The following is a 26,264-nucleotide window of genomic DNA, read 5'->3' as shown; positions in this document are numbered from 1 at the left end:
AAAACTACAGCACCCACAAGGCACCTCAAGTCTCCTCCTCAATGAGTAGAGCGCGCTGACGTAAGCAGTGACGCGCCCAGCGACGCCGGGTCTGGCAGACCGGCGTTCGTCATTGCGATCACCCGGTCAGCGGGACACGGCACAAGACAGACCAACACGAGACCACCACCCCCGTATTGCACTTCTTGCACGTAATATTCGCAACATCAGTGCAAGATCCTACATAGACACACACCCAGCTGCACACCTCATTAGGGCCCTTATTCTGATCGGTGCGGTCGGAGCCGATTATGCGGCCAGGACCGTGCGTGCGAAACCCCGCCTTCCATACGGATCGCCAACTCCGTCCGTATGCGGTAAGAAGCTGTCCGAACGGACCGCACGTGTATTTTTCACGGAATACGCCTCCTCCATCTAAGGGAACCTCCCCAATCATTCGATTGTTGCAGACCATCGAATGCAGGACCGAGTGCTCCACCAGCACCCGCAACCTCAGACCACACGGACATTTTTCCGTGCAAAAGCAGAGATCTGGGCGGGCAGCTGACATCCGGCGATGTCATATGTCCGCCCCCTACACGTGCGTCACGGCCGCATTACCATACGTACGCCCAGCGTTTTCATGGGAACTCCCATGAAACACGGGGCGTATGCATATGGTAATGAGCCCAAATAGCCCTTCACGCCCCTCTCCACCCCCTGTTCGGAGTGTTCACATATCATGCGGAATTTCGCCGTACGCCCCGCTCGCACATGCGCAGAGACGCCTCTGCACATGTGCAGACACAAAACATCGGCGGCCCGAACGCACGCGGATATATCCGCACCGATCAGAATAAGGGCCTAGGAGACATAAATCCAGGCATAGGATTTATGGTACAAAGGGGACCCGTTGGCACTCTAATTCCCGCAAGGGTTCCCTATAGGTACAGCTAGGGATCACCTGAATTTGACATCCAGGCATCATCTTTTGACTTTTTACACTGCTGATCTGGAAACCCCCCCTTCACGATGTTCCCCCACGTGAAAGGTGGGCGGTATCCTCATAAAAAACTTGAACTATCCCCCATCCCATCACACTCAGGACCAACCCCCAGGACCATCCAACCCCTACCTCTTGACCATTAATAAAGTTAGTAACCATCGATGGCAACTGCACCGATGGCCATCCATAGGCCAACTACTAGTTACAGGCAAACCCTGGAACCCTGAAGCAAACCTGGGGTTAGTGGAGACTCTGGAGAGGCCCCGTGCACACAAGGAGGGGTGCTGGGAGGGAAAACTGCACTGCTGTGAGTGGGTGAATTGCAGGGTCCCACGAGCACCAGGTAGGTAGCGCTGGGGATCCACCCAAACCAGGTCTCACATTAAGCATTGGAGACCAAAGAGTTGGCAAAGTGCCAAAACTGTGACTTGCCAGTTGCAGTGCTACTGCTACCCAGCCACCTTTGAGACCCAGCGGCAATAGAGCAGCAGGGGAAGGTGCACCCGGGGAAGATGGTAAACCACTGGCTTAGGCCCCCACAGCGGAAGCCACATGCAGAGAGAGGTGATGTGGCACCGGCGTCCCTGCACCGGGAATGCCCGCCAGATGCCCGATCCCCAGCAGGCCGCGCGACCGCATGTGTAGCAACAGCCGCGGCGCGGGCAACCCGCGCGCCAAGAAAGCCGGTGGGAGGGACGCAGAGGCGGCCGCGGCAGGTACAGCAGGGGGGAGAAATGCGGTAGCTCGCGGGCGCGAGGGTGGAACGAGCAACGGGCAGCCGCACACACGCCGCCTCACCCGAGAAGAGGGTCCGGGCGGCCACAGCTAAGCGCCGAGGAGGGGGAGCAGAGCGCCGCGGACGGGGCATAAACGCGGGAAGCCAGGGGGCTCATCACTAATTTCTGGAGAAAGGGGAGGGGGTGGTGTCCCGGTATATAGAGGATGGGAGGAAAAGGGAGACATGCTTAGAAAACAGGGGGTAGTGAGCATGGGAGAGAGCGGGTGAAACAAACTGAAGAAGCCAAAGGAAAGTGACAGGAAGGAATAATTAATAATATAAAAAAGGTACAAGCACATTCAGCCAATCAGCGTCCGGCAAGTATTTTCAAAACCTTCTTCCCGCCCACCGCCTTGCAGTGCTAGTAGGAGCCGGAGTTAATCCACCAGTTCCCGGCCCCCCGCTGCCCATCCCCGGGACCTCACACCAGCTCCCCCACCCTCCAGCGCCCGGTGCGCGTGACCCCCTAGCCCCCCCCCTAGTTACGGCCCTGCTTAACGTCCTCCATCCAGCTTCCTAAATGGCAAGAAGGGGTACCACCTGACCTATTAGGTACTACCTGAACTTTCCTAATATCAGTGGGGTTAGTGGTTGCTGAGGCACTGGCCCACTGTTCCGACACTCAGTGCTGTTTCTAGACTACTTGGCTGCACTGTCGCTATTCAATGTGTAGCACCTCGTAAATACACTTTCCTGATGATGATATGATGAAAGCCTGAGCTGATGGCATAGGAGGGGGAATTCACCTCTCAGCATCCTGGATGATCTCTTTTGAAGACATACTCGCTCCAGATCTTTCTTCTAACATCCATGTGAGCAGCCCCCAGGCTTGGGCCCCTGCTTTATCCCCTGCACAAGAAGGAGCCCCACCAATAGCACAGACTGGCAGCAGGCACCGGAGCGGCCCAGACATGCACGCGGAGACAGAACCAGAGTCCTCAGGCGGGAGGAAGGAGAGAGACCCCGGACAGTGGACGGTGAGAACCAATGACAGCAATAAAAGTCAGCGGACGAGCCCGTGTACGGTTGCATGGCTTCGCTGCCTTCAAAATGGCACTGCTCTATAAAGCTGCACCGAGAAGTGCCTTGGTGACAGTCAGGGATGTGCTTTCTGCCTATATGAAAGCATACCCCTGTCACTGCGGCAGATGTGGCGCCGTGCCCAATCACATCTGCCTCAGTGACAGGGGCGTGCCTTCAAATAAGCAGAAATCACATCCAAGTCACTGAGGCACTTTTATAGATGCCGCTTATAGTCCTTTTTTTGAATGGGCATTTACTGCCTGGTGCTCGACCCCACCTACTGCCCGCCCCCTGTTTCTGTTATTTTAATATAGACCGTGGTGCCTCCTAAACAAATAGGTATATGCTTTATAAGCATTTTTACACCATTTTTCTTTCTATGACACATAATATGTGTCATAAGTATTTTCTTTGTATTATTTTAGTATATTAATAATTAATGGCACTGCCTCTCTTGACTGCACGTTACTGCCTAATATACCCCCATTGCTGGCTACAGCCACTGCACTCCTCATAGGAAGATAACAAACGTCATACCTAACACAGGCCAAACCTCCTAAAGCTAAGCTAGCACTAAAGGTGCGTACACACGGGCTATAATCGCTGGCAATATGGTCGCTGAGCGACCAAATTGCCAGCGATTGGAGTGTAAACCGTTTTTAGCCCCATTATGATCGCAAGCTCCTGCGACCAGCTGATTCCCTCTGCGGCTCCTCCCCCTGGCAGAGGTTCCCTTTCATAAGCGACCATTTCTGGTCGCTGATGAAAAGGAGACACAGCAATATATTGCTCAGCAATGTATTGCTGAGCAATAAATCGCCTCCGTGTGTACACAGCTTTACACTGCTTTTAACCAAGTGTCTCAAAATATAGAGCTTTTACTGTATATGGCTTTGTGCTTATGCAGCCCTCGGCCAGTTTAAACGGTACTGTAACTGCTAGCTGTAACCCACTGTGTATATACTGTACTGTGACTGTAGGCAATAACACCACTGTGTAAACGGTACTGTGACTGCTGGCTGTACCCCAATTGTGTATACAATACTGTGACTGCCGGCCGTACCTCAGTTGTTATTACGGTACCCCAGTTGTTATTACTGTGATTGCTGTTTGTACCCTTACTGTTGATATTGTAAGAAATGTGACTGTTAAGCGCTATGTGGATATAACCCGTTTAAGCTGCTGTCTAGGTGGGGGTACTCAATCCCCAATGTTCAAAACAGAAGAAATGGGTGTTTAGACAGCGCTCAAAACTGGGTATTTAGTTAAATAGACTAAAAAATAGTCAATCGCAACAATAAATAAATAAAAAACTATATTTAATAAAAATAAACAACAAAAGAAAAATTTGAAGGAATAAAATACAATACACGTAAAATTATGCACACCGGCCGGTGATTTCTAGAGTTCCAGTGGTTAGTAAATCATAACTATCGTGCTTTGTTATCTTATATATTTAGACAGATCTGTCAATCACCTGTATGTACAACGCTGGGCTGAGGTACAGCCCCCCTCCCAGGGTTATACACACAGGGTGATTGACAGACCCAGCGTTATACATACATACGCCCCCCCCCCCCCCGCTCCCAATCACAGATCCGCCACCCCCCCCCCCCGCACAGACACCAGCGGTGCAGATGGGAGCCGGACACCTGTGGCGGCGGGTGCAGCAGACTGGCGGCGGAGGCGGGAGCAGGGGACCCAGCAGTGAGGGAGAGGCGCGCTCCCTGCTCTGCTACCTAGGCAGGGGCGTCGGAATGGGGTGGGGGGCAAGGAGCTGCCCACCCCCAAAATTAGAGAGAGGCGCTGATATGTGAGACGGAGGAGCGGCGTCCGCCGACGCTGTGCGTGTGCGGGGGAACAGGCGGCAGTGCAGGAGGCCTGGGGACACTCAGACTCAGGCGGCCTGGGGACACTCAGTCTCAGGCTCTCTCCTGTTTAAATCTGTCAGATCCGCAGCGCTTCTTGCTGACAACACTGTGCTTGGTTGTCCATCAAAGCTCTCTAGCGCTGGCCAGGCAGCAGTATCAGCAGGAAGCACTGCACCGCGGATCGGACAGACTCTAATGGGAGAGTGTCTGGGAATTTGGAAAGTCTCCCCAGCCCGCCTGCCACTGCCGCCTGTTCCCACAGTGGACGCATATCAGCGCCTCTCTATAATTTGGGGGGGGGGCTAGCTGCCTCACATAATGGCATATGTTGCTTCCTGCGGGCCAGTTATTAGGTGGAGCGCAGGCCACAGGAAGAAAGAAGGCGGGACTCCTGGCTGGCAGGCTCATGGTGTCTCATGGTGTCTCGCTCCATAACCCATCACATCTCCCTGTAATAGGGAGTCGGCGCCTCGCTACAGCCCCCAGCACGCGGGTGCTCACAGTAGTCTGGCCGCCAGGGTCTGCAAGAAAGAAGAGGAGGGCAGCACAGGTCCGACCATCCAAAGAGAGGGGGCGTGGCTTAGCGGCTAATCCAATTCGGACCTCCAGCCTGGACCGCATCTGGCAATGTGAGTAAGCCGCACCAACACAGCCCCGCCACCTCCACAGCCTAACTCTACACACCCCACCCCCGAACCCTATGCTGTATATCTCCCACCACTGCAGCCTAAGTATACACCCTACAGCCTAACTATCCACACCCCAACCCTGCAGACTAACTATACACCCCCACCCCTGCAGCCTAACTATACACCCCCCACAACCTAACTATAGACAACCCACCCCAAAACCCTATGCTGTATACCTCCCACCACCGCAGCCTAACTATACACCCTATAGCCCAACTATACACCCACCACCCCTACAGCCTAACTATACACACCCCACCCCTGCAGCCTAACTATACACCCCCCACAACCTAACTATAGACAACCCACCCCAAAACCCTATGCTGTATACCTCCCACCACCGCAGCCTAACTATACACCCTATAGCCCAACTATACACCCACCACCCCTACAGCCTAACTATACACCCCCACCCCTGCAGCCTAACTATACACCCCCCACAGCCTAACTATACACCCCCACCCCTGCAGCCTAACTATACACCCCCCACAGCCTAACTATAGACAACCCACCCCAAAACCCTATGCTGTATACCTCCCACCACCGCAGCCTAACTATACACCCTATAGCCCAACTATACACCCACCACCCCTACAGCCTAACTATACACCCCCACCCCTGCAGCCTAACTATACACCCCCCACAGCCTAACTATACACCCCCCACCCCTACAGCCTAACTATACACCCCCCACAGCCTAACTATACACCCCCCACCTCTACAGCCTAACTATACACCCCCACCCCTGCAGCCTAACTATACACCCCCCACAGCCTAACTATACACCCCCACCCCCTTGCAGCCTAACTATATGACCCTCGCCTCCGCTTCTCGACTATACACCCCCACCCCCTCAGCCTAACTTTACACCTCCAAGCAGCCTAACTAAACACCCCCCCCCCCGAACCCTATGCTGTATACCCCCCACCACCACAGCCTAGCTGTACACCCTATAGCCTAACTGTACACCCCCCACCCCTACAGCCTAACTATACATCCCCACAAACGAACTATACACCCCCCGCTTGCAGCCTAACTATACGACCCTCACCCCCGCTCCCCGACTATACACCCCACAACGACCTCAGCCTAACTATACACCCCCACCCCTGCAGCCTAAGTATAATCTCCCCACCCCCACAGCCTACCTTCACACCCCCACCCCCGCAGCCTAACTATACACCCCACAACCCCCTGCAGTCTAAGTATACACCCCCCATCCCCTCAGGCTATCTATACAGTAAGCCTAACTTACTTAACACCTGCACAGCCTAACTATACACCCCCCACCCCAAACCCTATGCTGTATACTCCCCACCATCCCAGCCTAAATATACACCCTACAGCCTAACTATACACCCCCACCCCTGCAGCCTAACCATACAACCCCCACCCCCTCAAGCTACCTATACACACAGCCTAACTATCTTCACACCCACCACCTGCACAGCCTAACTATACACTCCCCCCAAACCCTATGCTGTATACCCCCCACCACCACCTACATATACACCCCCCCTCCCCCGCAGCCCAACTATACACCCCTCACACCTGCAGCCCAACTATACACACCCCAGCAGCCTAACTATACACCCCCACCCCCGCAGCCTACCTTCACCCCCCACCCCCACAGCCTACCTTCACCCCCCACCCCCACAGCCTATCTATACACCCCCCAACCTCCGCAGCCTAAGTATACACCCACCACTCCCTCCGCCTACCTATACACCCCCCCAGCCTATCTATATACCCCCGCAGCCTACATCTCTCTCAATGGAGTTTAATACATGGTTGTACTGGATTTTTCAAATCATTTTCAAACCATAACAATGCAAAACAACTTCTAAATGTTTACCCTTTCAAAATACACCCAGTTTTAAAATGTCCTCAGACTGCACCTATTTATTATACTCCATTTATCTATCTTCACTTCACATGGGCAACGGGGTCGCTGGTGTACGCCGGAGAGTGCTGTGCCGACAAACGCATATCATTTTTTATATTTCTTCTACCTAGAAAACACCCTTTATAAAACCTGCAATTGCCCCTAGCTAATATGCAGCGCCGCTGCAACTTAAAGAGCTAGACACCCAGCACTCCCACAACTGCCCCTCACCCACCCACACGGGGCACCCCCGCACCTGCAACTCCCCCACCCACACCACACCCAATCAACCACCCCCACCCACGGCACCCTCACACCCAACCCTCACCCCCCACACCACTGCCACACCCACCCCCCACTTCACCACCCGCAGCACCCCCACCTCCACCTGAAAAAACACCACATCACACCCGCCCCTTCCAAACCCGCACAATTTCCCCACCCGCCCCTCCTCCACAACCCATATTTCACACAATAAAAATATTCAAAAGTTAAGGGGATGAAGAGCGCCCGCAGGGCGTGATGAATCACCTAGTATAAAGATATTTAATGTAGCTTCCGTGTTTTTAGAGGGTTAGTAGGCAGTTCGTCAAGGGTAAATAATTTTTCTGTCCCCAGTCTCTGGTTAGTAAAGACAGTCCATTTATTCAGTAATAGCCCAATAACCTTTTTCTATATACAGCCTCTGGATAGCCATTACAAAGGTGCCAAACTCATTAGAATTAGCAGAAATAAGCCTCCATAATTCAACACTAGCGGTCTCCGCTCCGCTTTAAGTTCTAGCACCAAAAGTTTATACATGTGTTTTTAAATATGCCAATGCGGGGGCCGGCAGGCAGTAGTTCTGTAGCCACAGGGTGTTATTTATTATTTATTTATTCATTAACAGTTTCTTATATAGCGCACACATATTCTGCAGCGCTTTACAGAGTATATTTGAACATTCACATCAGTCCCTGCCCCAGTGGAGCTTACAATCTATATTCCCTACCACATGTACATGCACACACAGACATTCATTTTTGTCAGGAGCCAATTAGCCTACCAGTATATTTTGTGGGTAGATTGTGGGAGGAAACTGGAGTACCCGGAGGAAACCCACGCAAGCACGGGGAGAATATACAAACTCCGCACAGAGTCATGGTGGGAATCAAACCCATGACCTCAGCACTGTGAAGCAGTATTGCTAGCCATTACACCATCCGTAATGGTGTTGACACGTTTCCCCGCCTTAGTGCGTTGTTGGTTTTCTCAAAGATCCTATCACTGACCTCATGTGTTTGTCTCCCTTAAAAAGCCGGTCAATTACCAGTATTACGGCTTCTGTATCTCAAGCCTCATGTTACGATCTGCCTCCAGCGGGTCGGTGTATATCTGCTGTAATATATGCTTTTGTAGTTTGTATGTTTCCCCTGGATCAGTACTCTGGGTTTTGCGGATCCATCTTGCCTGGGTTTCATGCATACACTGCTGCTTGGGTGTGGCTGCATGCTAGGTTATTTAGGGCCTTATTCTGATCGGTGCGGCCCGATCAGAATATGCGGCCGCAACCGTGCAGGCGAATCCCCGCCTTCCATACGGATCGCCACCTGCCGTCCGTACGCGGATATGTGGCGATCCGCATGAAATTGGACGGGGATACGCCTCCTCCGTCTTGGGAGCAGCCCCTGCATTCGATGGTCGCCGAACATCGAATGCAGGGCCGCACGCTCCACCAGGTCCCGCAACACAAGACCACACGGACACTTGTCCGTGTGAAATCATGTATGGGGGCGGGCAGCTGACATCCGGCGATGTCAGATGCCCGCCCCGTACCCACGCGTCACGGCCTCATTACCATGCATACGCCCCGCGTTTGCATGGGAACGCCCATGAAATGCGGGGCGTATGCATAGGGTAATGAGGCTAAGTAGCCCCTCACGCCCCTCTACGCCCCCTCTGCGGCGTGTAAAGAATCCGTGCGGCGAAATCGCCTGCACATGCGCAGAGTGACCTCTGCACATGCGCAGACGATCAACATCGGCGGTCCGTCTGCATACGGGAATATCCGCACCGATCAGAATAAGGCCCTTAGTTAGGTAAAAAACAGACAGAATGGTCGACACTATGAAACAGTGTCGAAATTAGGGCGCTATGTGAAATTGGAGCAACAAAAAAAAGGGGATTTAGATTTTATATAGTAATAAATATCATATATATAAATTTCAGCTGCAGCTTTCTATGTGTACAAGTGTAAATACACAACAACTGATCTCTTTCTGGAAATATAATATAACCAGTTGTATACAAAAAGAAAGAGGTGGAAAACTGCGCTAATTGATATATATCAAGTACCATGGAAGAACACACTTACACAAAAGATTCTTTTATTTTAGAAAAACGGGATATACATATAAAAGATATTATTTGTATACTTTTTAGGTGGCCACCTGTATACATATATGAAAAGTCGGTACTTGTTTCCTAGCACGGCCACAATCCCGGGTAATTTTTAATGGTCTGCGATGCGACCGACGCGATGCCCGCGATTTCCCATTGAAATGCATTGAAAAAGTCAAAATCATGTCGGTCGCATCGTATGCGGCCAAAATAAGCATAAGATGGTAACGACGCGATGCCCGCGATTTCCCATAGGAAACAATGTAAAATGCCTCAATTTACCCAAATCAACATAGGGAACAATGTTAAATGGGCCAGAGACTCCAAAAAAAACCCCTGACCAGTGAAATGGCCCCCCAAAAATAGTTAACGCCACCCCACGATCAACCCGAAGCGTGGCGAGAGGCGGCGGTACACGTCCTCCGACCTTTTCATACCCCCACTATCCACGGCGGCGTGGAGTTGAGAATAGATTAGTGTGGCGAGCGCAGCGAGCCACCGAGCCCGAAGCGTGGCGAGCGGACGCGGATACCTGTGAAGCCCGCGAAGGGACGCGTTTACCTGTAAAGGTATCCGCGTGCGCTCGCCACGCTGCGCTCGCCACGCTGCGGGCTCGGTGGCTCGCTGCGCTCGCCACACTAATCTATTCTCAACTCCACGCCGACGTGGATAGTGGGGGTATGAAAAGGTCGGAGGACGCGTACCGCCGCCCCTAGCGGTCTCGTTGCGCTCGCCACGCTTCGGGTTCACGTTGATCGTGGGGTGGCGTTAACTATTTTTGGGGGGCCATTTCACTGGCCAGGGTTTTTTTGGGGGGTCTCTGGCCCATTTAACATTGTTCCCTATGTCAGTGGTTCCCAACCTTTTTTGTCTCCCGTACCCCTTGATTAGGCTTTTCATTTATGAGTACCCCCTCGTGAAATTTTCAGGGGCGTGGCCTAAAAAGGGGTGTGGCTTAACAGGGGCAAGTCATACTGGCAATGACGAGAAAAAAAAAAGTGCAACCACTTGACCACTATATAAGCTCAGCCCATTCTGCGGAGGGCATATAAAATAACAGAACCTTGTCAAATCTCTATTACTGAAGCAACAGACATTCCAACGGATCACGTTAGCCTTCCAATAGTGCCAGATACACATATGCCCCCAAAAGTGCCAGATACACATATGCTCCAATGGTGCCAGGTATGCCCGCACAGTGCCAGAAACGGGAATTCCACCACGGTGCCAGGTATAATCCCATGGTACTGGGTATGTGCCCACAGTGCCAACAATGCCCCTACAGTGCCAGCAACAAGTATACCCCCATAGTGCCAGCAACAAGTATGCCCCACAGTGCCAGCATTGCCCCACAGTGCCAGTAACAAGTATGCCCCACAGTGCCAGCAACAAGTATGCCCCACAGTGCCAGCAATGCCCCACAGTGCCAGCAATGCCCCACAATGCCAGTAACAAGTATGCCCCCACAGTGCCAACAATACCCCACAGTGCCAGCAATGCCCCACAATGCCAGTAACAAGTATGCCCCCACAGTGCCAACAATGCCCCACAGTGCCAGAAATGCCCCACAGTGCCAGTAACAAGTATGCCCCACAGTGCCAGCAATGCCCCACAGTGCCATCAATGCCCCACAGTGCCATCAATGCCCCACAATGCCAGTAACAAGTATGCCCCCACAGTGCCAACAATGCCCCACAGTGCCAGCAATGCCCCACATTGCCAGTAACAAGTATGCCCTCACAGTTATAACAATGCCCCACAGTGCCAGCAATGCCCCACAGTGCCAGTAACAAGTATGCCCCCACAGTGCCAACAATGCCCCACAGTGCCAGCAATGCCCCACAGTGTCAGCAATGCCCCACAATGCCAGCAACAAGTATGCCCCACAGTGCCAGCAACAAGTATGCCCCACAGTGCCATCAATGCCCCACAGTGCCATCAATGCCCCACAGTGCCAGCAATGCCCCACAATGCCAGTAACAAGTATGCCCCCACAGTGCCAACAATGCCCCACAGTGCCAGCAATGCCCCACAGTGCCAGTAACAAGTATGCTTCACAGTGCCAGCAATGCCCCACAGTGCCATCAATGCCCCACAGTGCCAGCAATGCCCCACAATGCCAGTAACAAGTATGCCCCCACAGTGCCAACAATGCCCCACAGTGCCAGCAATGCCCCACAATGCCAGTAACAAGTATGCCCCCACAGTGCCAACAATGCCCCACAGTGCCAGCAATGCCCCACAGTGCCAGTAACAAGTATGCCCCACGCCTGAGAAAAGACAAAATCCCTCCCCCCTACCCCCTCTCCCCTCGGCCACAGCAGAAGCACATAGTCAGCAAAATTTGTTACTTACATAAATGTAGGCTGAGCTGGCTCCAGGCTACCAAGCAGCGTGTGGAGTGGGTCTGCTGGCTGTCCTGCGCATAACCACGCGGGTACCTCCCTCCTCTGTCCCCTGCTTGGCTAGTCTGGATCAGAGGAAGGGGGAGGCACTACCCGGCAGTCACCACTCGCATGTCGCACACACAGTGCGACATGCAAATAGCTCCGCCTCCACGCCGGGTTCACTCTGCTATGAGTGGTCTCCCCACTCCGCTCCTTCATTTCAGCCGCGCAGACCAGTCCCCGCCCTGTGCGCCGCTCGGCGCTCACAGACAGTCACAGCCGCCTGTCAGTCTACATATCAATGTGACAGGCGGCTGTGACTGAGCGCCGAGCGGGGCACATAATAAAACACAGTCTCCCTGCACGGCCGCCATTACAGGCCGGGCCGCGGCGTACCCCCCAGCGTGTGGACGCGTACCCCCAGGGGTACGCGTACCACAGGTTGGGAACCGCTGCCGTATGTTGATTTGGTTAAATTGAGGCTTTTTACATTGTTCCCTATGGGAAATCGCGGGCATCGCGTCGGTCGCATCGCATGCGATTTTTTAGCCCGCATGCGATGCGACCGACGCGATTTTTTTTACCTGCGATGCCCCAGATCAAGATCGTTGTGGCCGTGCTAGGAAACAAGTACCGAAAAGACATTAATACATACAATGCAATCCAATAAAATAAAAGATGAACGTATTAGTTCTGGCTTAAAAACTTTTTTTAAGCCAGAACTAATACGTTCATCTTTTATTTTATTGGATTGCATTGTATGTATTAATGTCTTTTGATATATGTATACAGGTGGCCACCTAAAAAGTATACAAATAAGGGCCCTTATTCTGATCTGTGCGGAAATTCCCGCATTCTTACGGAGCGGTCCGCACGCCACGGTGTTTTGCCGCATGCGGCCATCGTCCGTAGAAACGCCCACGTGTCCTCCGCATTCGGACGGACTCACTCTTTAAGAACAGGGCGTGTTTACGGACGACATACAAACCATGCGTGTGCGGGAGAAACACTCCGATTCGGCACGGTATTACAGAGTATTACAGTGTATGCTCGGGAATACCGCATCCGAACGGGAGCCAAGCGGTGCTACCGCACGTAAGCGGAGTATTTACGCCAAACAACCCACTATGAAGTATCTTCTGCAATACATCACATGACCCACTTATTCAATTACCTATCCTCAGAAAAAACAGCTTATTTGGAATTGGAATCAATTAGATTCCAATATATCCTTACAAGCATGCCTAACACATGCATTGCACACATTAACCCTTACAGCAATGTAAGTGCAATGGTTTGTATTACACCCTGTGTAAAAGATTATAAACAATCTACACATATACTATTTAAAGTGCAAATAAAACCAACAACTGTGAACTTGCATAAATAATTTATTCAACCACACAATTAACATAACTAAAAAAAAATATAAAATTATAATTTAAAGAAGCAGATCTTTCAGGTCCTGCAGGTCTGCTTGAGCCAGCCACAGATGGTGCTCCAGTCGCAGGAGGGCCCCACGCACCCCCTCATCTGCCGGTGTGGTGTCATCTGTGGGCATGTCAAAGGGGCAACAATTAGTCATGTTATTCTTGCATACATTTCACATACTGCGACATAAATTGCACAAATGCTTGGTGACATGTGTGTATATATATATATATCTATGTAGACTAGAGATAGAGACACACATAGATAAATAGATATGACACATACATATATACATACATGCTAACTTATTTACTACATACTGTCTTTTTTGGCCTATACCCTTTACTCTGCAGAAGACATAACAGTCATATTGTTTCTTCTCAGTCACAACCCACCCATGACTAACCAATGACAAGCAGGTCATGGCCTCCGTCAATAAGAACTTGTCACAATCTGCTCAGTCTAAGTTCAGTGATGGTTCGTGGCATGGGAGTAATGCAAATGTCAGGAATGCACAGTACACATCCTCAAAATCATAATTCTGTCTAAAGCAACCTACAATTCTGTGAGGGAAAAATAAAAATCAGAACTACAGGGGGTGTTTAGGTAGAGGAGGCTCCTGGGACACTGGCAACTTCTGACTCCATTCCAAGGTAGGCCGGGACATACTCCATTTATAGCATACATCCTAGAGTTTATAAATAACATTCACCAACAATATAGATTCCACTATTTGATGGGTCATAATCAACGCTTGCAGCAGGTGAATTTAATCCACAAATGATCCACTCATCCCTTTACGCCAGGATCCTGTTTAACTACAACGGTTATGTGGCAGTCAAAATGGAGCTCCAAGCCATCCCACAAACCGGTGTAATTCAGAGGTGTCCTGGATGAAAGGGATGCCTTGGACACCCCATCTAACCCGTGCCTGTATCTGTAGCTACCCACTTTGGGGTCTATATGAATAGTATGGGAAAAAATTTTTTTATCACCAGTGCTACATAACAAATACCAGTACAACTACTTCATGAATGATGCATTATGTTAACATACCGATCTGCTGATCTTCCGGGGCCTGGCACGCCTCCTCCCCTTCATCATCCGAGTCCTCCGGGGCAACCGTGGCCTCCTCCGAACCCTCCTCCGCCAGCTCCTCTGCACCAACAACCTCCTCCTCCTCCTCCTCCTCCTCCTCCACCACCACCACCTCCTCCTCCTCCTCCGCCACCAACACCTCCTCCTCCGCAACCAACTCCGCTTCCACATCCTCCTCCACCACCTCCTCACGCACCTCCTCCTCCTCCACCACCATCTCCTCCTCCTCCACTTCCTCCTCCTCCACCATTGCCGCCACCTCCTCCTCCGGGTCTTGGGCCTCCTCCTGTGCCAGGGCAGCCTCCGCCTCTTCACGGGCCTGTTGTGCTTGGGCTCGTGCTGTGTGTTAGAAAAAAACATCATGGTCAATGTGGGGTCATTGGGGCACATGTATTAATCCATAACAAGACATACATGGAAGGGTGATAATGATGGCAAACGATGCAGGAAAGTAGCTCCTTACTGTTAATGGATTCCAAATTGTGACATTTAAATTAGTATGTGATTGGTAGTAATTTGTTCACACATTACAACCCAGGCATTTATCAATGTGTAACACATATTAGATCTGGCACATTGTATGCATCATAATCCTCAATGCTATGGCATTACATATAAAAGCCACATGACTGCATGTTAACCAGGAAGAAGCACACATAACAGTCTATGGACTTTTAAACCCATGGACACCCACTTATCATGAGACACATTTTATTGTTTATATATGCTATGTTGTAAGTGCGACATTTCATAGCTAAAATACTCACATTCAGCAATTTCGCCCCTGAGTTGCTGAAGCAGCTGGGGCTGGCGCCTGCGGAGGTCCGACCACCGCCTCTCCAGCTGCCCGAGGGACCTCCGCACCCGAGTGCGGGCGTAAATTCGGCGCCCTGCCGCAGCATAGGCCCTCCGCTTATGCCTGTTGGTTATGAAGGGCCCTGCACGGCCCAGCCTTGTCTCCATGACGGAGACAAGAACCCTCAGCTCCGCATGTGTGAAGGGTTCTGCCCTTCGTGTCTCCGCCATGTTGACAATGGCATCTATCAACCAATCAGCTGGTGGCATTGGTTGATCACAGTTATTTGTGTTAATAACTTTATTGTTCATCTTTACATGAACAGCGTCTCTGCGCCAACACAAATGGTGACAAATTCGCTTGCCTTCCAAACAGTAGTGTTGATGTATGGCAATGAACAAATCTGATATATATAAAACACAGTGTGTATGCACTTAGCAAATCCAATGACGCCTCGCTCCGCCAAGCAACGCGTGCTATAGCTTAGCAACGCATAGCTGTACTTAGCATTATTTACTCTATGCATCTATGTGTATGCGTACATTTATGTGTAAAAGACACATACACACACTTGCAGGTATCCTGAGACCAGCATTATACAACAGCCCTGCCTGCCTGCCTGCCTGCCTGCCTGCCTGCTCCTTGAAATGTTGAAACATGTGAATAAATTCTAATATCATATATATAGATATATATATATATATATATATATATCTGCAAACAAATCAGACATCAACACATGAAAAAATCCAAAACACATTACAGAATAAATCAATGTACTCACCAGTCATCAGGGATAGTATCAACTACAATAATGAAGATATAACAAACACATAAGATCCCTTTAACAAGGTATAATAATTAGCACCAATATTTATCTTCCCCCAAAACTAAGCACATATGATAAATATCTCCTATTTCTTTGCCATTAGGAGGGCAGGCTGGCTAATTTTCGTGTTGTAACACTGACAACTAACACACTGTACTTATTTGAAGGGGTGATTTTTACAATAATTGGTGTGTTCTGTCAACTCGATAACATGTACCTGAAGTATCTTTGCGCCACAGAGTCCCGCAGCTGGTATCCCCTCCGGCATTCAGGGGCGCGGGATGGGCGCATGGGCGGATCTTGCGGCTCAGATGGTACCTCCCACTCATCAAAGGGTATCTCACGCCGCACAGCAATGTTGTGGAAAAATATACACAGGCCCACGATCCTCGACACCATTTCAGGCGCATATTGTAAGTCACCACCAGTGCGGTGGAGCACTCTAAATCGACCTTTTAAAAGGCCAATTGAGCGCTCCACCACTTGCCTGGTGGCAACATGCGCCCGATTGAATGCCTCCTGTGGGCCCGGTGCTGGGTAGCTGTACGGCGTAAGTAGCCAGGGCGTACATGGGTAACCGGAGTCACCCAGAACCCACGCATCACGGCCTTCCAGCTCTTGGAGTCTATGCCATATCCCGGTTTGTCGGATGACATGAGAGTCATGGGCACTTCCGGGAAACTTCGAGTTGAAGGCGAGAATCTCCATGGATGGGCCACATACCACCATCACGTTCAGTGAGTGGAACAATTTGCGGTTCCTATATATCTTCTCACTTCGAGATGGAGGCACAAATGGTACATGGGTGCCATCCACAGCCCCTATCACATTAGGGAAGCCAGCAATTTGATGGAAGGCCTGCTGGCTTCTGCGCAGGGTCTCGGTGGCAAATGTCATGGCCATGAAGTGCCCCTTGCGCCTGAACATGGCCGACGTCACACGCCTCAGGATTCGGCAGAAGGCCGGCTGAGATATTCCAGCAAGTACTGCCACTACTTGTTGGAATGATCCTGAGGCGCAGAAATGCAACACCGCCAGCAGCTGTGTGTGAGGCGGAATTGCTGTCGTGATCCCGTGTAGAGGTTCCAGATCGCTCTGAATTAAGGTGAGCAGATCCAGAATGACATGTGGCGGTAACCGGTACCTAGTAAGTACCTCATCATCGGGCATAGCAAACAGAGTCACCCGTGTGCGATAGATTCTAGCACGTCCTGGCCTCCTTGGCCGACGAGTGGGGAGAGCCGCAAGTGCCCTTAGCCTCCTCTCCATGTAGCGCATAATAGCTTCAGCAACCTATAAAGAAATGAACATAAATACTGATGCACCTATGCACATAATGGCCATATCCCACTACAAATAGATTTGTAGCCTTCAATACGTACAATAGATGGCCGCCCCATGAAATCCCGCAGATCCATTTGACTCTCTAATGATGACACAATAATATGAACTCAATACACACCGTCCAAAACACACAGATAAAGGTGTCAGCATTTTTTGCCAACATCATGTACTATGACACATTTCATCTATTGTTGGGACATGTTGTCCTGCAATAGATGAACCCACACAGGTTTAAGACCTGTGAGTGAAATAGTGAACATGTGACATGTTGCAATAATGATACACCACTTTGCTGGCCCAACAATCTGTAGTCAGTGAGGCAATGGTGCATACATTCATACACTTACATTGTTAATGGATATCATATCTACAAGGAGCATGGAAGAGCTTACCTTAGACCCTGACAAGTCCAGATCTGGAGACAAATGATTCTAGCAGGAAGTCACTATTTATAGGGCTCTCACATGTGTGGTCTATAACAGTAGAGATGAGTATTGCATGACTTGTGGGCTGGATTCTCTAAGGGATTGGGCTACTTTTAGCTTGCACTAAAACGCCACAATACCACAGTAGTCATGAATGAAATGTCATTTCATGCTAGCAAATAGCATGTGTATTGTGCAATAGTCACAGGTGTATCAGAAGATTCTATGCAATGTTAGCATTGGTGACCAGTATTTCATGTAGAACTTTCGCCAGGTTTTACACAATGGAATTTCCGCCACCGTATGCGGCGCGAAAAAACAGCGACGTACGCTCACGCACGGAACGCAGCTGCCGCTGATGTCCGCCAAACAGATTACACAAACAGTATATAAAGGTGTATTAGAAGGTGACAATGTTGTTGCTAACATGGCTGGATCCCAACCAGAGGTGGACCCAGTGCTGCAGCAACTATTTGACCAGATGGACTCCAGCACCACCTATGTGCCACTGCACATGCGGCCAGTGGGTAATGAGGAGGCTGCTGCCCCTTCTACAGCAGGGGAACCTGCACCTGACCATTCTACAGCAGGGCAACCTACACCTGGCCCTTCTGCAGCAGGCCAACCTGCAGCTGGCTCATATCCACCATCAGCAGAATTGTTTGGAACACAACAGGGGACTTCACAAGGTAGTACCATGGCCAGCACTTCAAGTGCAGCGACTGGTGCCAGGGGGCGTGGCCAGGGACGTGGCAAGGGGCGAGCCAGTGCAACAGCGGAACCACCCAAAAAAAATAAGGCATATGAAGCACAGGAGCTGGCCATCCTGGTTCCCCGAGCACGTGATTGGATAGAGTGTCCATCCGAGAAGCTGACACACACACGCAGATGGAAGATTTGGGAACAGATAACGGCAGAGATTAATGAAGTAGCGCCACAAGTTCGTGAGACGGACCATGTGAAGAAGAGGCAAGTTGTTTTGTGATACATGTGGCCAGTAATAGCCAAGTAATGATTGAATTGATGCTTAGCTGCATTTAGCAAATGGGCCGTGAGGTTGTTACGATACACATACATTATTGCCATGTTATTTCGTGGAGAGTTAGAGTAGGGTGATTGTGAATGTGTATTGTAACGGTTGATATCCTAGTTGCATGTAATATTATATATGGGACATTAATCACATGTTGTAATATGTAGCACAGAGCAATGGCTGCAACAGCTAACATTGGGAGTGACATGTATTAATATGTCAACTTACATTGCAGGTGGCAGGACTTCAAAACCAACCTGAAGAGGAAGCTGACCAAGCGGTGGGACCACAGCCAGACATCTGGGGCCGGCCCCATGCCATCAGGGCTAGAGCTCACCCCCCTGGAGGTGATGGCCGAGAGCTGTATATCAGTTGAGGAGATCAGGGGGGTGAGCACGATGGATAGCGAGGCCCCAGCTGAAGTGTTTGCGTCTTTTCTGGAAGGTAAATATTGGTCATGCCATAAACTTGTGCAAGTAATTATCGTAGAATGTCTCCTAATTGTGTTTATCTTTTCCCACAGACACCCCACCGCTTGGTGACGACTCTGTTCAGGAGGTGGAGGAGTCCGTGCCACCTGGCCCCAGAGGTAGGCCTGTGCAGCAGCAGGCATGGGCCAAGCCGATTTGGCCGCCTTGGCCGAGGTGCTTGGGGACATCAACCAGCAGGGAGACTTGGCATCAGAACGGGTGCGTAGGACCGAGGAGATCCTGGCGAGCTTGGTCAGCACCCAGCAGTCCATGGCTGCGAGCATGCAGGCCATGGCTGCAAGTGCTCAGGTGCTGGCCGAGCAAGCCACCCGCCAAAATGATCTCCTCCTCCACCATAATGAGCTTATGGTGGAGCTGGTTACCAGCAACAGGGTCCTAATGGCATCCGTTTCTGGTGCATTACCAGCGGCAACACTCCCTGCTGGCAGGAGGGGTAGACCAGCCAACCCCTCCACATCATCTGCTCCACCTGCCCCAGCATCTGGCCGTCCCCGAAGAGCTGCTGCACAGGCCAAGGAGCCTACCAAGGCCAAACGTGGTCGGAAATGAACTTGTGGCTGCATTAATCTCTGCCGTTATGTGTTCCCAAATCTTCCATTGTGCTGTGTGTGTCAGCTTCTTGTGTCCAATCACGTGCTGAGGGGAACCAGCTGAGCCCTTGCTTCATATGTCCTTTGTGGTTCCCCTGTTGCCCTCTTTTGCCTGCCATTACTGTCAGCTGTACTTGAAGTGATGGCCATGGTACTATCTTGTGAAGTCCCCGGTTGTGTTCCAAATGATTCTGCTGATGGTGCATATGAGCCAGCTGCAGGTTGGCCTGCTGCAGAAGGGCCAGGTGTAGGGTGCCCTGCTGTTGAATGGTCAGGTGCAGCTTGCCCTGCTGTAGAAGGGCCAGCAGCCTCCTCATTTCCCACTGGCTGCATGTGCAGTGGCACATAGGAGGTGCTGGAGTCCATCTGTGTGCAATTATATTTGTTTTGTATTATTATTTATTTTGCGGCATTCCTGCCATGTTGTTTATTGTTTGTATGTATTATTTTATGGTCATTGCATCACACTGGCATTGACTGTGACATGAATATAAATAAATGTGTTTACTTTACCCAAAATGTGTGGTTTCATGAGTACATGTCAAATACACATGTGTATTGCTAGTATTAATATTCTGTCATGTCCATTGTTAGCAGTTTGAAAGTGTCTGACAAGTACAGCATATGTGGGTGTTTAGTACGGGTTCCTTGAAGCAGCAATGGTTTCAATTAAAGCACTGACAAGCGTCCTATTAGTGAGTAATGAGTAAAGGAGTCGATTCTATTGGGTTCAGGTGTTAATGGTTGTAGTCATTAGGCGTACGTTCGCCTACCGCATGAACGAGTGGTGTCCGCAAAGCAATAGTACACTTGTGGACACCGCACATTTCTGCCCTTTTTGATCGCGTGCATTCGGAGTGGTTTCCGAATGTACGCCCCCCAACATAAGTGTACTCCCCCGTGTCCGCCCATGTTTCCACCCCGTTTTGCCCACTTTGAAACTACGCCCATGTGTCATTCCGCATGACGCCCATAATACGCCCCTATTTCCCGACTGATAGCGGTGAACAGTTTTGGACGGGATTTGGCCGAACTGGTACCGAGTCAAGGCGTGGCACATGCGCGTAGCGTTCTCCACGCATGCGCAGACGCCATAAAGACGCGATCCGTAAGTACGCGGTAAAGTCCGCGTCAATCAGAATAAGGGCCAATATCTTTTGGTACTTATGTATTATCTGGGCTCCCATGTTAAATGCACCCCATTTTTTCATACCCCTACTATAAAACTACGCATGGAGTTGATTTTATATAGTGTGGCGAGCGCAGCGAGCCACCGTGCCCGAAGTGCAGCGAGCCCCGCGAGGGGACGCGGTCACATAAGAAAAATGGGAGCCCAGATATTACATAAGTACCTATCTTTTATATGTATATCCCGTTTTTCTAAAATAAAGTATGACCTATTATACTTAGTCAAATTATAAAAAGAATCTTTTGTGTAAGTGTGTTCTTCCATGGTACTTGATATATATCAATTAGCGCAGTTTTCCACCTCTTTCTTTTTGTATATATTTAGTTAGGCTCCCAGCATTCAGACCCTGCCGGTAATTTTCCTTGTGCAGCCAGTCCTAATCTGTTTTTGTTTTGCCTGTCAGCTTCTTGTTCAAGCCTGAAGTCTGTGTCCTTGCTGCGCATCTGGGATTGTGTCACAGATGAGTCCAAGTTTCTTCCTGTTCCCTGGTACCGGCTCCTGATGTCCTGACCCAGACCTGTACAGAGATAAGTGTCCTTGTGTCATTGAGGCATTTGTATTCTCTGCTAATTGCAGTGCAGTATAACCTATGTGGGTACTTGTGTATTAGCACAGCGCCCTATTTGCATACGTACGGCACCGTAGGAAAATCGCATCACATGCAGTTTTTTGCATGCAATGCGATTTTTCTATGTAATTTATTCACTGCTTTCTGCCAGTGGGAGGTGCGATGCGATCGCATTGCACGCAAAATCGCATGCGATTTTATAGGGTGCAATGCCATTTAGTTTACTATACACTTCTCTGAGATGCAATGACATTAAGGCACCCCTCCACTATCCACGCCACCAAAGCATGGCGGTGGAACGCGTCCTCCCAACCTTTCCACGTCGGCGTGGAGTTGATTTTATATAGTGTGGCGAGCGGACGCGGATTACGTTACAAGTATTCCACGTCCCCTCGCGGGGCTCGCTGTGCTCACCACACTACATAAAATCAACTCCACGCGGACGTGGATAAGTGGGGGTATGAAAAGGTCTGAAGGACTCGTTCCGCCGCCCCTCACGGGGCTCGGTGCGCTCGTCACGCTTCGGGGTGGCGTGGATAGTGGGGGGTGCCTAAATCTCATTGCATCTCCTAGAAATGTATAGTAAAGTAAATGGCATCGCACCCTATAAAATCGCATCGCACCGCCCAAGGGCAGAAAGCAGTGAATAAATTACATACGAAAATCGCAATCGCAAAAAAACCCACTAAGCAATTTGCTTAGTGGGCGCCGTGCTAATACACAAGTACCCCTATGTGTATAGTTATATGGTGTCTCTCTGGTATTCCCACAAGCTATCATCAGTGTTATGGTGGGAGCCAGCTCCGTGTGATAACATCTTTCTGCAGAACTGCATGTACAGTATAGGTCTAGCTGTTGGAGTACTGTGTAATTATTACCACCTTCGTGCATTGTTGCATTTGGGGTAGTTATTAATTGCATTAGGCACCATGGTCTCCATAACCCCCCCCCTGCTCACACCTAGTCAAACGTTGGGCGGCCACCTCCGGCTTCAAAATGCCCCTCACACACCCGGCAGAGCTGTCTGGTCCGACTGCCAATCCATCCGGCGGCTGTGTCTGGAGTCTGGACACAGCTGCTCGCTCCTCCACTCTCCTCCTTCCCCCAGCTCTCACTGGGCTGTGTCCTGCACTGAAGACCTCTCCTTCATACCCGGCGGAGTTGTCACGGCCCCTCAATCCTTCAGTGGGTGTATCCAGCAGCCTCTCCTCCTCCTGTCCCCACTCCAGGGACACATGGAGCTGTCTTTGCTGCATCTGGCACGTGGTAACGTATATATATATCTCACTGTTTGTAAACTTACTGTGTATGTCCTGAAGACGGGCTAGTCCCGAAACGCCATAGGCAACAGTAAATTATTTTTTTTGCACTTTAACAAGACCCGGAGTGACATTGTTATTTGGATTGTTGATATATATATCTATATATATATATATATATATATATCTCAAATAGGTCTAGCTGCAGTTGTCTGCCTCTTTGTGACCTCTGCGTCTTGGATTAGATGGCTGGAAATCTGCTCCCAGAGCCCTGAGAGACGGCGGCTGTTGCGGCGCGTCTGTCATATAATATGAAAACAGTGCAGAGTAAGACTAGAGACACATATAGACTTACACATTTACATAGTGTTCCCACTAAGCTGTTTTAGTGGGGCGGGGTGCTGCGCCCTGCCCAATTTTTAAAGGGCAAAATGCGCCCTGCCCCTCTAGCAGCGCCCCGCTAAGAGAGCCTGCCTCCGACCCCGCCGGTGTGACTGGGGAAGCCCAGTGCCGCCATAGATGGCGGTGCCCAGCACTTCCCCGGCAGTGCAGCGCCTTTGGTGGGGCCGGGCCCGCCCCTTCAGTGACGGCGGCGGCCGGACCCACCCTCTTCATTGGCGGCGGCCGGGTCCTTTTCGTGACGGCGGCAGACGGGCCCGCCCCTTTTTTGACTGTGCGGCCCAGGCATGCCCCTTTTGTGACATTGGTGGCCCGGGACCACCCATAATAGTGATGTTGGCGGGTCGGGACAGCCACCTTTATGCTGCCCCCGTGCAGCGGCGCCCTGCCCCTCCATTCCTAGAAGGAACACTATTTTTTATTTAATTCAATAATTTTTATTGAGTTTTATAGCATAAGAGAACTTACTTTAAAAGGAAGAAAAAAATACAAACATACATAGAAGGGCATTTTGTGTAAAGCATATTATACAGGAGATAGGAAACATTCAATGAATTACATGATATCAGCGTGACAAATAAAGGGGCACGCACAGTACCACGACATATATATCCACATGCATACATATAAATACTTATATATGTTACCCCAGGCAGGTTATAAACAGCTAAGCAGCTACCCAAAGGCGCCATTTGGGTAAAGTGTAACGGATATGAAAGGGTTAAATAATGTGAGAAATCCTATACGATTAAATAAGTATTACATAGTGCAATAGGGTTAACCAATTAGATATATCGCTGTAGCGTATATTAGACCTGTTGACATCCCTTCTAGAAAAGAAAAAGGATATATAAAAAGAAAAACCAAACTAACCTCCTAAAACAAACCACCCCACCCACCTACGGGGACAAAATACTAATGACCCCTGACTAGGGTGTAGCTGGCTCTCCCGCCATAAGGATATATATACGAGGCTACATAAAGTATTCCGTATAGGGTAGAATTAAAAAAATTATACACATTAACTTACATCAGTAACCAAGTGGCTTGAAAAAATCAGACCAGAGCATGTATATCAGGCTTAATGTATACATAAGTAGTTAGATGACATACGTCGTATTCATAGCCATAAAGCAATAATGGTCAACAACAGGTAACATAGCGAAGGGAACAAATTAAAAGTGGGGACTCCTCTGCGGAGAAACAAAGTGCAGTCCAAGTCTGATTGGCCTAAAACCCACAATCAGGACTGCTACATCTATCATGTGCAAAATAATCTCAGTCCGGCCAGCGTGGAATATCTCGAAAGTAGGAAAGCAGAGCACTAGGACCATACCACAGTAATTTAGGAGCAGTAACAGTGAGTCCCTTGTATGCAGACTTTCGGAGTGCCCCGATAACTAGCCGGAGAAATATCATTGTCGGTGACAAGGAGGCATCCATGCCACAGAATCCAAACAAACAGTAGACAGGAGCTTGCAGTACGGCCAGGGGACATATCTGAGCCATAGGTATCCAGTCCCATAAATAGTATATCCGGCGGTAGTAGCACGGGCAATGAGAGCGACACAGAGGGTTATATTACCCTTACCGCCAGGATCGGATATTACTGGAATGAGCATTGGTAAACAGTTGTCCATTTCAGGGCCTATGAAGTAAGTAGGTATATAATCATCCCAGATTTTCATAGCGATCTCACACCCAATTGCCTTGGTCTCATACGTAAACAAATGTATGTCTCCCTGTATGTTGACCGGGTGATCAATAGTGGTGTAGCCGATCTCAACAACTTCAGCCTTTTCAGCTCGGATGACAGGATCGGATGTGTCAGAGGTTAAATCGGCATGCAGTAGGTTAAGCTTGTGAAGGAGCCTTTGGCTTGACCCTTGAATACACTTGAGTAGATATGAGGTATCCATGTTTAAGCAAGTATATGCAGCAAAACTGAGTCACAATATAAATGTCACAGGCAGTGGGACAAATGCAGTCAGCAGTAGAATAAGTGTAAGATCCAACTCACTGTCAAGTACAAACTGTGGTCACCGGCAACAGGAGAGCAAGTCCCAGACTGTTGGGTCAGGAGCCGTTTGGGGAAAAAAACAGCAGGTCACTGCATCCCTTGCCTCAACCCTACCACGCGAAGGTTCTCTCTCAGAAGGCCTCAAGATGGCTGCACATCACCTCCAGCCTTTATGATCCAGCCGCAGGAGATCAGAGAGCAGCTGGAAGGCACTTGGACTGGTCCGCAGATTCGGCGTGGATGACAGCAGCTCGCGCAGCCAAGCCCAGAGTAGATACGGCTGCCAAGCACAGCGCCCGTCCCTGATACCACGCAGCACAGAGCACCACGCGTCAGGCTGCAGGCATGGAGAGACCGGAGGGAGCCCTACCTAGCTGTCGCAGGAGGTATAGTAGACGCTCCCCAGACTTTGAGGACCCAGGATAGGGGTAGTGTGGCTAAAAAGGGTATAAAACAGGATATCAGGCAGGAGAGCCAGGTCGCACACGTCTTTCCCCTAGTCCGTCAGGCCACGCCCCCCAGAAGGAACACTATTACACATACACATAAACACACACTTAGACACACAAACACACACACATTTGCCCTGGTGATAACGCCTTCCTCACATAACGGAAGTAATATGAATGGGCGGAGCGGCTTTATACACGAATCTCACATAAGTCCTAAACATTCCCGCAATAGCATGAACAGGGACAAACCTCGAAAACCAGGGACTGACCCTAACATTAGAGACAGCTGGCAATTATAATGGGGCACAACATTACCAGTCATTAGGCCATGCCCCTAGCTAGT

The 26,264-nt window shown here is 50.0% G+C and overlaps 2 long non-coding RNA genes across 2 annotated transcripts; one reads left to right on the top strand and one right to left on the bottom strand.

Moving 5' to 3' along the window:
• The first annotated feature begins 1,903 nt into the window (after positions 1–1,903).
• Positions 1,904–21,993, top strand: LOC146080084 (uncharacterized). Its single transcript, XR_014474795.1, has 3 exons — positions 1,904–2,740; positions 5,116–5,286; positions 21,627–21,993. It is a non-coding gene; the product is annotated as an uncharacterized LOC146080084 (long non-coding RNA).
• Positions 13,371–14,603, bottom strand: LOC146079418 (uncharacterized). Its single transcript, XR_014474519.1, has 2 exons — positions 14,485–14,603; positions 13,371–13,548 (listed from the first exon to the last, which is right to left on the bottom strand). It is a non-coding gene; the product is annotated as an uncharacterized LOC146079418 (long non-coding RNA).
• Positions 21,994–26,264: the final 4,271 nt, after the last annotated feature.

The sequence above is a fragment of the Crinia signifera genome, chromosome 5, assembly GCF_055691185.1.
Source record: "Crinia signifera chromosome 5, ASM5569118v1, whole genome shotgun sequence".
Classification (NCBI taxonomy): Eukaryota; Metazoa; Chordata; class Amphibia; order Anura; family Myobatrachidae; genus Crinia; species Crinia signifera.
Note: the sequence above shows the minus strand (reverse complement) of the source record. Positions and strands in the feature narration are given on the sequence as shown.